This window comes from Trematomus bernacchii, unplaced genomic scaffold, assembly GCF_902827165.1.
Source record: "Trematomus bernacchii unplaced genomic scaffold, fTreBer1.1, whole genome shotgun sequence".
Classification (NCBI taxonomy): domain Eukaryota; kingdom Metazoa; phylum Chordata; class Actinopteri; order Perciformes; family Nototheniidae; genus Trematomus; species Trematomus bernacchii.
In genome coordinates, this window is record NW_022988159.1 from 1,146,056 (window position 1) to 1,160,695 (window position 14,640).

The window sequence follows — 14,640 nt, forward strand, 5'->3', positions numbered from 1 at the left end:
AAAAAATAAATCATTATTATATTAATATTGACAATAACAACCGACCGTCGGGGTAGCATTTGCTTGGCATTTCCGGGTATTTCTCCACTGGTTGGGCCATGTTAACAATACCGTGTAACTGTCACGTTTGAAGGGACGAAATCGTGACATCTTCACGTCTCCCAGCATGGTAGATCGTCACATGTTCACGTCTTGCCGTGATACCGGGTTGCATTGAATATGATGAAGCTGTTTCAGCAGCAATGCAACAGATGACCAACTCTTTGCTCCACAGCGCTGCTCCTGGCCGGCCTGTTGTCTGTCGTCCACATCACTGATGAAGGCCTGAGCATCTTCTGGGTCTGGCTTCTGGTGTTCCTACGACCCCCGGTCAGAGAGGAGCAAACACTGGATGATCTGCTGCAGAAAAACGTCCCTAAGGAGGAGGTAAGGCCATGTGCTCACCATCAGACTGATTGATTGATTGATTGAAAAGTTTATTAACAGCTTGTATATTGGGTACAGTACAGTACAGCTCAAAACATACAATTGTTAAGGGGATGCAGACCAGAGAAAGACTTTCGTCTTGTTTACATCAGGGTCCCCCATTTCCAATTCATCATATCATTTAAGACATATAAGACATATTTGACATACAGATGGCTTATTTACAATTTACATACAGGTGGTTTTTTACATACAGATGGCTTATTTACAATTTTCATTTTAGATTTCGTTCTAATACATCCTAACCGGACATTTAAGACATACCAAGTCTACAGATATACAGTTAGTAACAGAGTCTAAAATGCGAGTATATACATAGATGGGGGGGGGAAGCTGTCCATTGTACGACAGGTAGACTAAATACTGGTTTTAAACCACAGCTGTTTCCACACACACTGCTCCTCTTCTCAAACCTTCTCGTGCTGGGAGAAGAATAAGATCGATCTGAACTGTAAATCTTCAGATCGCTCTTTGTGGTTTTGTATGATTCTCTCTCAGCATGTCTTTCTGTCTGCGGAAACTGATGGCATTAATGTTAAACACATCACACAGAACTGAAAGACCTGCTGAGATGAATCACTGCATATATATGTTCTGATTATGGTGTCAAATGTGATGTTAAATACAATGCTAAGAAGAGCGCTGTAATGATCTGCAGAGCAAAAGGGGAGAAGAACCTTGGTTTTCCAATAGTCTATCTGTCAGGGCAGGTGCTGTCTGTTTGCTGTAAAACGAAGTATCTGGGACTCATCATTACAGATTAAATGGCTGATGATGACGACATGTATAGACAGCGGCGTGTCTTGTATACACAAGATAATATTTTGGCTAGAAAATTCTCTTGGGCTGAAGTCGAATAGTCCATTTAGCTTAGGAACCTTCCTAACGGAGTGAAATGACCCGGAAGTCCCTCAGTGGCAGCCATGATAGTTGCTTATTAAGCTTTTTAAAACGTATGTGGTAAGTTGCCAAAGTGCTTTGTTTTGAACGTTCATCAGTATTATAATCAAAAAGAGAAATATGAACGTGTGGTGACACATTATTAGTATATAATTCACCGTGTGATTCAGAGTTTTGGGAGCATGTCGCTGCGGCGTGGTTCGCACACGTGGAGGCACACTTTGCCTGCCGACAAGTCCGTGACGGGGATTTGAAATATTTCCACGTGGTAGGGAAGCGATGGGAAGCTCCACGTCATCCAGGTTGGTGGGATTTATCACAGACCCCCCACACCATGGCAAATATGAGGCGATTAAGGCCCTTCTCCTTAAGACATTTAGCTTATCTGCTAAGGAGAGGGCCCGCCAGATTCTTGACATTCAAGGCCTAGGAGACAGCAAGCCATCTCAGCTAATGGAGAAAATGCTAAATCTGCTAGGGGGGGAAGACCCCCGGATTTTGTTCATGGAGACATTCCTGCGCCACTTGCCTTCCCGGGTTCAGACGGGGCTAGCCAACACGTCCCGTGCCTTGGCCGAAGAGGCCGACCGTTTTTTCCTGGCTACCCAGCAGTCCGGTGCAGAGGCGCTAACTGTGACGCTCAGCGCCCCCTCAACAGTTACGAAGGCTTGGGGGAGGCTGGACGCGGGAGAGTGTTTTTACCACGCGCGGTTCGGGGCCAGGGCGAAGAAGTGTGTCGCTCCCTGCAGTTACAAACCTCCGGGAAACGGGGGAGCCGGCGCTCAGTATTGGCCCTGAGCGTTGGCGGGACGAGCAGGCTTCTCTTCGTCAGCGACAGAGTCTCAGGAAGCTTGTTTCTGTGTGACACAGGCGCTCAACGGAGTGTGGTTCCTGCGTCGAGGGAAGACGTCGCTCGTGGGGGACACGGACCGCGGTTGACGACGGCTAATGATACCACCAGGTGCCCATGCATCCCCTGGACGTTCCTAAGACGGCAGTGATAACGCCGTTTGGACTTTTCGAGTTCCTGCGGATGCCTTTTGGGCTCAAGAACGCCGCTCAAACGTTCCAGCGCCTGATGGATTCGGTGCTGCGGGACCTGCCGTTTGTGTTCGTCTACCTGACGACATACTTGTCGCCAGCGCTTCGGTGGAAGAGCACCTGTCACACCTCCGAGCCCTTTTCACGAGGCTCAGCCAACACGGGTTGATAATTAATCCTGCAAAGTGCCAGTTCGGGGTGTTTGGCATTGACTTCCTCGGACACCGCGTCACCAAAGGCGGTGCAGCACCCCTGCCGGCGAAGGTTGAGGCTGTTGCGGCCCGGTCGCTCCGTGAGTTCCTGGGGAGGGTGACTTTCTACCACCGTTTCATCACCCGGGCCGCCCACATTATGTGGCCGCTGTATGAGGCTTTGAAGGGTACGCCGTCCAGGCGATCGACTGGACGGCGGAAGCTGAGTCTGCTTTTACGGAGGTCAAGACTGCGTTGGCTCAGGTGGCCCTGTTGGCGCACCCATCATCCACAGCTCCCATCTCCATTACCACAGATGCATCAGACTACGCCGTTGGTGCGGTGCACGAGCAGTGGGTGGAGGGCGCTTGGGAGCCACTCGCCTTTTTCAGCCACTCACCTTTTTCAGCCGTCAGCTGACGCCCAGGGAACGCAGGTACAGCGCTTTTGACCGAGAACTCCTTGGACTCTGGCTGGCCGTGCGGCACTTCCGTTTTTTGCTGGAAGGCCTTGAATTTACAGCGTTTGTCGACCACAAGCCGCTCACGTTCGCCATGTCAAAAGTGGCAGAGCCTTGGCCTGCACGTCAGCAGCGGCAGCTGTCTTACATCTCGGAGTTCACCACAGACATTAAGCACGTGGCTGGCAAATCGAACCTGGTCGCAGATTGCCTCTCCAGGGTCGTCATCGGGGCCGTCCAGTTGGGCCTGGACTATACCCGCATGGCGACGGACCAGGTCACGGACCCCGGCGTACAGGCCCTGAAGGAGGATGGCTTGGGGCTGCGCTTGGAAGACGTGGTTTTCGGTGACGCGGGCGTTACTCTCCTGTGCGACGTCTCCACAGGCCTGCCACGGCCAGTCGTTCCCGCCAGTTGGAGACGCTCCATTTTTGAGGCGGTGTACGATCTGTCTCACCCCGGCGGTAAGCCTTCGTTGCGCTTGGTGGCCGCGAAGTTCGTCTGGCGGGGGCTAAAGAAGGACGTGAGGACTTGGGCTGGTGAGTGCGTGGCTTGTCAGCGTGCACCGCCACACGAAAGCCCCTTTGGTGCCGGAGAGGAGGTTTGACCACGTCAACATCGACCTAGTGGGTCCATTGCCCTCCTCTCAGGGTTTTTCCTACCTCCTCACCATGGTGGACAGGACGACCCGTTGGCCGGAGGCGGTTCCTCTCGTGTCGACATCGGCGGCTGACATAGCCCGGGCTTTCATTGCGACGTAGGTATGTCGCTTTGGCACCCCGTCAGACATTTCCTCGGACCGGGGTTCGCAGTTCTCCTATCCACTATCCCTTAACCCCGTGACGTTTCACACAGAGGTCAAGGGATAGACGATAGGGTTAGACGTTAGGAGCTAATTTTTGGATTATCCGACCGCAACCGTGGTGTTCAGATAAGGTTAAGGTGAACCTCTTTAGAGCTTATTGTACTCCTCTCTATACTGCCCCCTTGTGGGTCAAGTTTAAGAAGGCGAGCCTCCAGAAGCTCCAGGTTGCTTATAATGATTGTTTGCGTATACTGCTTAGAAAACCAAGGTGGTGCAGTGCAAGTGAAATGTTTTGTAAAGCACGAGTCAACACGTTCCATGCTCTCTTGAGAAATCTGATGTACAAATTCATCTGTCGATTGAATGTTTCTCATAACTCTGTCATTATGCTGCTTTCAAATCCATGTCTCAGTGCTGTACGCATGTACAGTCACCTCTGTGGAAACATTGGTATAACTGCCTTTTTTAATTTATATTGGAGTGTTGTATGTCTTTTAAAAAATGGACCAAGAGTCTCTTTAAATAAAGCTGATGCTGATGATGACTGCCAAGACAACTTGATCTCATCCCTACCAGCCATATTTTACAGCTTGGGCAGCAGCCTTTTGTTTTGTATAACTGACACAGACGGTTTGTGTTTTGGTTAACGTTGGAATAGCTTCTTCAATAGCTTATCTCAAAGAATTAAAATAATCTAATTTTAATATTCCTTTACAAAGGCAATATATACTGATTGATTGTATATCTCATCACTTTGTGGAGCAGGTCTGTCAACGTTTGTTGTTGTTTAATGTGATCTTTAAATAAAGTTGCCTTGACTATCTGAGCATAACTAAAGTTACTCTGTTACTGAAGGTTGCAGAGAGCAGAGTCCCAGCAGAGAGCAGAGTCCCAGCAGACCAGAGGCTGCGCTCAGTTCGGACAGTTTATTCAAAGAGTTTCTTCACCTGTCTTGAAGGACCTTCTGGATAAACTCTTTGAGTCTGAAGTGATCACTGATTCTGAAATGGAGTCAGCCGGAAGAAAACCCCAAAGAGAGGGAGCACGAGAGGTGGTGGACACGGTGCGAAAAAAAGGAGCTGCAGCCAGCAGGGTTCTGATCAATGCTCTCCGTGAGCTGGACCCGTATCTTTACAGAGAGCTCAATTTGAGCTGAGGCAAAACCTGGAGTGAGTGAAAGCCCCTGCTAGTTATGCTAGTTACGTATGTGGCTACACTAAAAAAACTGACTTTTTGGTGTAGTAAAATATACTTAATTAACTGTCGTACTTTTTACATGGTAATATCAAGATTCACAAAGAACTAGAATTTCTTAAGTAACATTTTAAATGTATACACCTTTTATTCATGTAATACATTTACAGTATGGGAGGAGTACGTTTTATTATATATTTACTCATACTATTTAAATGATTTATAGTCACTGCTCATAAACCTTAAAATACTAAGTAAATGTTAATCTAAAACCATAGTAGCTGTTTGAATCCACGCATGCGTCTTGACAAGACAAGATACCCGCGTTTTTGGACGACGGTTCAGTTGGGTTTGCAGTTGCACATTTGAAGGCTGTCGGAGGAGCTGCATGGCTGGAAAAAGAAGTGTTGGTAAGTTATTGTCTCTCTGTTTAAGACTTATGATAATATATGTGTCTTTGTGCATAATAGCCTGATTCTTGTTTGCTTGAACCATGTTAACTGTTATGTTTATGCATGGGTTTTGTTGTTGTGTGATTTCCTGTTTTGCTCCTTTTACCCCTCACTACTCTGTCTCTCCTTCTCTGCAGGGCTGGTGTGTGACAGGGGGCGTGGCTTTCTCCTGGCTGCAGATGAGGCACACCTGTTCCCATTCAGATAATCACCTGCTCTTTAAGAGCCTGGCCCTCACCTCACTTCTCTGCCAGAGAATTAAATGCTGTTCAACGATCCAGAGTGCCTTTCTGCAGCCTTGAGTTTTGTTTTGTTCCTTTGCAGTTTTTGAGCTACTTTTCGAGTATAGCCTGGGACGTTTCCCTCTGCTTTGTTTTTGGACCTTTCTGCAGCCAGCCAGCTCCCTGTTTTCAGTACCTGCCTTGGCCTATTATTTATTAAACACCTTGAGCTTAACTTGTCTCTGTCTCTGCTTTGGGGTCCAAGAATCCATACGTCACATTAACGTTTCTGTCCATTAGTTCACAAAGTTGAGAGATTATGTTTTAGATATGTTACGTGCTGTTAGCTAGCTAACCTTAACTGTAATTTACCAGATAATTAAAAAAAACACTCACATGCATCTAAAGAAGGTTCCACGTTTTATTTCAAATAATTGAAATTCTTTAATTTTCATGTCTTGTATGTAACTTTTTCTCGGACTGGATGGGATTAAGCTGACCCCAAAAGTACAAGCTTTGAAGGTGAACCTGCTGCCTTAAAGACATGGAAAATGTGTTCTTCATATGTACCTTCCACTGTCCATGTTGCAATTGCTCAGTTTCAGGGAGCTGTATCAATCTCTGTCTCCCCCCTCTGCCATTTTTTTCTTTCTCAGTATAAACATTTCTCCCTCTTTCTCTCTCTCACACGGATTACAGTTGTTGCCGTCTATTCATATTCTGTTATATGTTTTTTCCCCCTCCTTAGGTAAAGAAACGTTTGTATTGAATGTTTAAAAAGCACCACTCCAAATCTATGATGGAGTAGATTTTGTATTTTTTGATAAGTTAATGTTAATATAATGTTAATGTTGCATGCAGTTATTATAATGTTAATGTTGTCGGCTAATAGTGATTGAATTGTTGACAAAATAAAGTTTAATTGTATTGTATTTTAGTTGTGTGATTTGTGCTCAATGTATATTAAATGCATAGATTATTACATTTATTAGGTAACATTTTTCAAAAGTAAATGAGTAACAATTACGTAATTAAAGTGAGTAATATAACTTCAAACAAATGAGTAATTCAACATTTTAAACAGAAAAAATATGATAAAATCTACTTATTTACTTCATAACAGTAACTATTACAGATATATAATATTTACTTAATAATTTGATAACAGTGATGTTCCTGTCCATGAAGAAAATAATTAGACTTTACTTAATTAGTTCAAATAAATATAACGTGTAACTTAAACATTATTAAGTAAGATTTACTTAATATTTTCACAAATGTTATGTCTGGTGATAAGTACATTTTACTTGATACTGGAAAGTAAGTTCTACTTGATATTACAGCAGTAAAATATACTTAAAAAAAGTAAGTGCAAATACTTGCTAAGATTTAATCAAGTAAATCCTACAAGTCGTTTCTTTGAGTGTACCAGTAACTAGAGATGGGTGGCAGGTACTAAATTGTTACCGGTACCTGATTGGTCAGGTGATGTGGCCGTCTGACCGCCGTCAGCCAGCAGCGCAGACCTTAAAGCCACCTTTTCTTTCATTTGTTTTATACAAAAACAAATCTGAACATCATATGTTTTGAATACAAACCAATGGACATCAGGCCGGGAGATATGTTATTAAAACACTGCAGAGCCCATACTGTGCCTGTTTACTTCCTGTCTGTCTTCTTCTGCTGTTCCCGTTGATGTTTACTTCCTGTCTGTCTTTTTAATTACATTTCATTGCACTAACTGAGATAAAAGAGGAGGATTTAAATGCAGAATGTTAAATTTGATATGTGATAATAAGTTTAACTGTTCAAACTGCTTCTGTGAATACATTCATTATTATTAAAAACATGAATTAAAAACAAAGTAAGCTTCTTCCAAAGATTTGCACACACACACACACACACACACACACACACACACACACACACACACACACACACACACACACACACACACACACACATGCCCCCCCCCAGAAGAAAAGTTTTAAAAATAACCCCTTAAATGATGACTTCTAGTGAATTTAGGGGGGGGAGGACCCTATAGTGCCCTGCCTCCCCTTTCTATGACAACACAATAGAGATAGGACCAGATGAGTCTACAGGATGAGTCGACGGCATCTTTTTTATATACATTGACGCTTTCATTTAATTTTTCCATCCTTTTTTTAATCGCTGTAATTGTATTGCCTTTGTCATCTGTACACACGACACCTATTGCACGTCTGTCCGTCCTGGGAGAGGGATCCCTCTTCTGTTGCTCTCACAGAGGTTTCTTCCTACTTTCCACTGTTAATTGTGGGGTCTGTTTTGGGGAGTTTTTCCTTGAGCGCTGCAAGGGTCTAAGGACAGAGGATGTCGTACCTGTACACACTGTGAAGCCCTCTGAGACTAATTGTAATTTGTGATATTGGGCTATATAAATAAAATGTGATTGATTGATTGACGCACACAAGGGGCTATAGTGCAAATCTTAGAACTGAAGGAACACATGCTTAACCAAAAATACTATCCACTGTCTTTATTTTTTTTCCTGAGAATAGGGTTGAAAGAGACAGATTTAAATTTACAAAGGGAGTTGAAGCAACATTTGACAGAAATCCCACATAAATTACAAAAGTACACAACTAGCAAGATATATATACTGTAGATATATACTGTACACACAAAGTAACTTATATACTAGACTGAAATAACTAAAATGAATGCTTGTTGTGGAGAGGGGCACTATGTCCAGCGTCCATTCCTCGGGGTAGGAGTTTGTGTGTGTGTGTGTGTGTGTGTGTGTGTGTGTGTGTGTGTGTGTGTGTGTGTGTGTGTGTGTGTGTGTGTGTGTGTGTGTGTGTGTGTGTGTGTGTGTGTGTGTGTGTGTGTGTGTGTGTGTGTGTCTGTTTGCATGTGTGAGTGTAGTTGGGGGGCTTTGGGAGAGTCAAAAGGGATGCAGGTGACCTCTTTGGATGAAGGCAAGTGATGGCATCCTGTCAAAGAGAGGGTGAAGTTCAGGATTTAAGAAAACAGAGCTGGCTAATTACAATGAGAATTTTCTTAATCATTTTATTTACTTAATCTCACCTTATTAAGCTACAAAAGCATCTTTCTCAATAAGTCACTCTTCTCAGCAACCCTATCAATGACCACGTCGGAGTCCAATGCCATGAGGATGTCTTTCTCAGTGGCCATCAACAAAAAAGTCTCCAGCTTGTTCTCTGACAGACTGCTTCTGAGTCGGCTCTTTATGAACTTGAGCGTTGAAAATGTTCTTTCACAGGCCACCTGAGTTAGGGAAAGGGTCAGCAGGAACTTATATGCAAGCCCAAGGACATGATAAGCATCTGACAACATGTTAAACCGCCTGAGTATCTCATAGCAGCACAGTGGGCAATTTTTGCAGGAGGAGCAGCTTTTATGCACAATTTCAGTCTCCTCTTCCTTTCCTTCTGATCCATCTTCCACCGTTCTGGTCTTATATTCTTCCACATGTGATGCTTTAAGCCTGTCCCACTGTCCAGCTAAACCTATCAGCTCTGACTGTAGATTCTCCACTGTAGCCCTGCTGTCAAATCTGATAAGACAATTACTGAGGTATTTGAGTGCAGTATTTGGGAGCGACGTGGTTCTGATCTGACTGAAGTTCCTAGGGTCCAGCCATGCTTAGTCAGCAAAGAGAGTTCCATGTGTCATAAACCTCCTGTGGATTGTCTCGATTGCTGTGTCCAGAATAGCGTTGTGTACATTTACTTCATATGCTCTCTCTGCATCGCTTCGTGCTTCATCTGGAGACATCTCTTCAGCCCTGCTTCTTTTCTTTGTTCTTTTCTGAGGTAGTGCAACCGCCACATCAATGTCTGTTCCTTCCTCCCTCTCCTCAATGTTTTCATTTGTCCATTTGGCAAACGTGTCTGCAGCTGCTTTCACAGTTTTGAAATCCCTGGCGATGCTTTTGAGACTTTCTTGTGTGGCACTCACCATTCGATGGGCGGAAAGGATGTCCATCTTTTGTGTCTGGAGGTACTTGGACAGCGGAGTGGTTTTTTCAAATAGTCTCAGGAATATCTGTGCTGTTAACACTGTCTCAAATCTCAGGAGGCCCTCTTTAAAGCCTCGTGCTTTGGCCCGTACAGTTGGCTTTTCATTTGCCTTCTGTTCTATGGCTGCCAGTGTGAGCACTACATCAATAAAGAGGCCTTTCTCTGGTTTATTGAAATTTCCAAACACCTTTCTGACAGCTTCGTGCTTTGCCCATCATCTTGTCTGTCCAATTGGGGAGAGGCGCCTGTGGCTCTTGTCTTGGGCTTGTTTCTCCCACAGATTGACCTTCTGATATGACTCCCTGATAAACACTGCTATGTCATTGATTAGGTTGAAAAGTGTTCCACATTCGATGACAGTTTGGGTAGTTTCAGCCAGGACAAGATTAAGAACATAGCACCACACATGGACATGAGTGGGTGACTGGGAGGTCATCAATGCAGAAAATCCTTTGTACCGGCCTTGCATATTGGATGCTCCATCTGTTGCATTACCTATACACATGCCCTTGTCCAGTTTCAGATGCTCTAAGACCTCTGAGAGCAAGTTCACAAAGTATTGTCCAGTGGATGCATGGCACTTCACTAAAGCCACAAGCCTCTCTTGCACAGTCTCATTGACATATCTTAAGATTACTGAACACTGATCCTGAGAAGTTATGTCTTGTGTTGTGTCCAGCTGAACAGAAAACATTCCGGCCTTCTGGACATCACTGGAGATACTTTCTTTGATTAGACTACCAACAGTTTCTATTATGGAGTTAACAGTAGTTTTGGAGAGTAGGGTGATGAGAGACCCTCTACCTTTTGTTCCACTGGATTGGTGCAATTTCTTGCTCTTCTCTACGCAATCATCCAGATGCTCTTTTAAGCAGACATCATACTTTCCTAATAAAAGGATGAGCTCCAAAAAGTTACCGTGGTCCACGGTGTTGTCAGCTAGCATATATGCTCCCTCATTCTCCATCTGCCTGTAACATGTTGGTTATTTTGACACAAGCGGCAGCATCAGCACGAAGGGCCTGCTTTTTTCTTGCCCGCAATTTTTCTGCTCCCCCTTTTCGCTTGGCCTTCGTCTTCGCCTTCGCCTTCGCCTTCGCCTTCGCCTTCTCCATTTCTAACACGAACTTTTTTTTTTCGAAAAAAAAAAAGGCAGTTTGACTTCAACGGCTGGGGGCGTGATTTAATGATGCACACCGAGCGGCCCAAAGGGGGGAGGTGATTAAAGATTTGATTGGGCCGGCCCAGTGTCAATTACTAAAAACATTTAAACAGAGGGCCAATCTACCCGTCTTATGGGCCGGGACTTCAGAAAAAAAAAAATGACGTGTCGGCCCAAAAGGCACGTCGGCCCACGGGGAAAATGCCCGGTATGCCAGATAGGAAGTCAATCGTTCTTCCAATCCATAACTGCATCCTGGATAAAGAATATTGAGAACAAAAAGTGACAAATGCTTGGATAAAATATAAAACCAAATAAACACATGACTATCAAGATAGAAAGAAATAAACAAAACATGTAAGACTCAAGGTTCAAGGTTCAAGGTTCTTTATTGTCAATCTGACATAGCTACAGAGTAATTATGTAGTTGAAAATCTTATGTCACAGGCTTCTCCAACAATGCAACATAATAACATAATAACAATAAGAGCAAGAGCAATACAAAAAGAAAAATAGTTATAAAATAAAGTGATGATGTGGAATAGTGCAGTACAAGTCTATATACAAGTTATTGGAATGATATATATATATTAGATATTAGATACATAATACTGAGTAGCAGATGAATGTTTTGAAGTTGTTTCAACAGTTCAATTTTTTAACAGTCTCACTGCCCGCGGGAAGAAACTGTCTCCGAATCTTCTTGTCCTTGCCAGGATGCTGCGGTAACGTCTGCCAGACGGCAACAGAAAGAACAGTTTGTGGCTGGGGTGATGGGGGTCTTTGATAATCCGTAGTGATTTCTTCCTGAGCCGCTGGGAGCAGTGACGTGCGGTGAGGTTCATGGCTGGTGAGGCACTGACTCTTTCAGAGTCAGATTTACAAATATTATAGCCTATTTTGACCTTAATCGAAATATTCTGTTATTTTCAAAAGCTTTTTTAGTCTGATGCTATGATTAATTTTAAACAGACCGATCAACAAAAGGATACCCAAAATCTAAATATTGGATTGTTCTTTCTAAGTAAGATCCCATTTTCATTACAGTTGTGGTCTTACCTTGACTTGAATATAAGTCCATGCTATCCTTCTGGACAACAATCTCTATTACTGTTTTGTAAAAGGCCTCCTTATCTTCCTGTAGTTTCAAAAGTCTAGTTTCTTTGTTGTTTGCGGTAGAATAACAGTAGCAACAAGAACCTGTGGGCTCACGTGCGCCCCCTTCAGTGCGGCAGAGGTTATGGCTGCCTCTCCTGGTGATTTGCCGTTGTATGATGAGACCAACGAGCCTAAATATCATACGTGAAATAAGTTATTTAGAGACTATGGATGGCGAGGATAAATGTAATAAAGGGATCTACAAACATTACATTGGTGACCTACAGTGAGATGGGAACAGGCATGCGCTTAGGGCCCGCTTTCCAGCCAGTTTCTGTGGGGTGACACATTCTGAATTGAGGCAGAGCTCATCTGTGCCTCACCTGAGAATGCGTCACCCCACAGTAAATGGCTTGAGCGCGCTCACAAAATAAGTGGCCGCGCTAAATTAGTGCCCGCGCTCCAGCAAGTTACTGTGGGCTTACGAGAGGCAGTGCTCGTGCCTGCCTCACTTCTCATCGCTCCCGTAGCGGAGCTCGGCAAATTTGCTGATTTTGACTATAAAATGCGATTGGAATCATACATAAATCACATTTACACAAGATCAGTGGAGACATTTTATTATTATTATTATTTAGTTTTTCTTTAATTGTTTTTCCGTTACATTGGAGTATGACAGGTGAGGCTCTGCCTCCCCTGCCTCCAATGACTGCACGTCGCTGGCTGGGAGTAAAGGTCCTCCATGGATGGCAGCTCCGTCCTGGTGATGTGCTGTGCAGTTTTCACCACCCTCTGTAAAGCCTTACGATCGAGGTCGGTGCAGCTGCCGTACCAGGCCGTCATGCTGCCAGACAGGATACTCTCTATCGTGCACCTGTAGAAGTTGCAGAGTATCCTGGAATCCATTTTGAACCTCCTCAACCTGCGGAGGAAGAAGAGCCGCTGTCGAGCTTTCTTGGTGATGGTGGTGGTGTGAAGAGACCATGTCAGGTCCTCAGTGATGTGGACCCCAAGGAACCTGAAGCTTTTGACTCTCTCCACTGTAGTCCCATTGATGGCAATGGGGGCGTGTCCCTCTCCCTGCTGCTTCCTGTAATCCACAATCAGCTCCTTTGTTTTGCTGATGGTGAGATGGAGGTTGTTATCCTGGCACCAAGATGTCAGGTTTTCGACCTCCTCTCTGTACGCCGTCTCGTCATCGTCTGTGATCTGGCCGATGACGGTCGTGTCATCAGCAAACTTCACAATGGTGTTGGAGCTGTGTGTGGCCACGCAGTCGTGGGTGAACAGGGAGTAGAGGAGAGGGCTGAGCACGCAGCCTTGAGGGGCACCGGTATTGAGAATCAGGGTGGAGGATGTGATGTTTCCCACCCGCACTGCCTGGGGTCTGCCCGTCAGGAAGTTCAGGATCCAGTCACAGAGGGCGCTGTTGAGCCTGAGGTCTCTGAGCTTGATGGCCAGCTTGGAGGGCACAATGGTATTGAATGCTGAACTGTAGTCAATGAACAGCATTCTCACATATGTGTTCCTGTTCTTCGGGTCCAGGTGTGAGAGGGCAGTGTGGATGGTGAGGGCTACGGCGTCGTCTGTGGACCTGTTTGCTCTGTAGGCAAACTGCAGGGGGTCCAGAGAGTCAGGGAGGGAGGAGGTGATGAATGATTTGACTAACCGCTCAAAGCACTTCATTATGATGGAGGTGAGTGCTACTGGGCGGTAGTCGTTGGGGCAGGTGATTATTGTCTTTTTCGGGACAGGAACGATAGTGGAATGTTTGAAGCATGTGGGGACTACAGACTGCAGCAGGGACCTGTTGAAGATGTCTGTGAACACCTCTGCCAGCTGAACTGCACACACCCTGAGAACACGGCCAGGGATGCCATCAGGTCCAGGGGCCTTGTGTGGGTTAACCCTTTTAAAGGATTTACACACATCTGCCCTATTTAAAACAAAAGGGCAGCGTAGCTCCTGGTCCCTCTGTACCTCCACAGCCTGGCTGCTCTCAAAGCGTGCAAAAAAACTGTTCAGCTCATCTGGGAGAGATGCGCACGCAGACACTCCCGCAGCACCCCCCGCTGCTCCTTTGTAGTCAGTCATTGTCCTTAGTCCCGCCCACATATTCCTGGTGGTACAGCCTTTGAAGTCAGATTCCACCTTCTCTTTGTACTGTCTCTTTGCATTTTTAATTGCTCTCCGGAGATCATACCTAGACTTCCTGTACTCCTCCAAATCTCCAGCTCTGTGCGCGATAGTGCGCGCTTTCAGCTTGCAGCGCACCTCGCAGTTTATCCAGGGCTTTTGATTTGGGAATGTCCGTACAGAAACCTTCGGTACCACGTCATCGATGCATTTCCCAATGTAGCAGATGACAGTGTCCGTGTGTGTGTTGATGTTATTGTTCTCAAACACACTCCAATCCGTAGATGCAAAGCAATCCTGCAGTGCTGCATCTAACTCCTCGCTCCATCGCTGTACTGTCCTTGTTACCGGTCTGTCCCTTTTAAGTTTCTGCTTGTAAGCAGGCAGCAGCAGCAGTGAGATGTGGTCTGATTTGCCGAAGGGAGGGCGAGGGAGAGCCTTATATCCATTTCGGAAAGGGGAATAA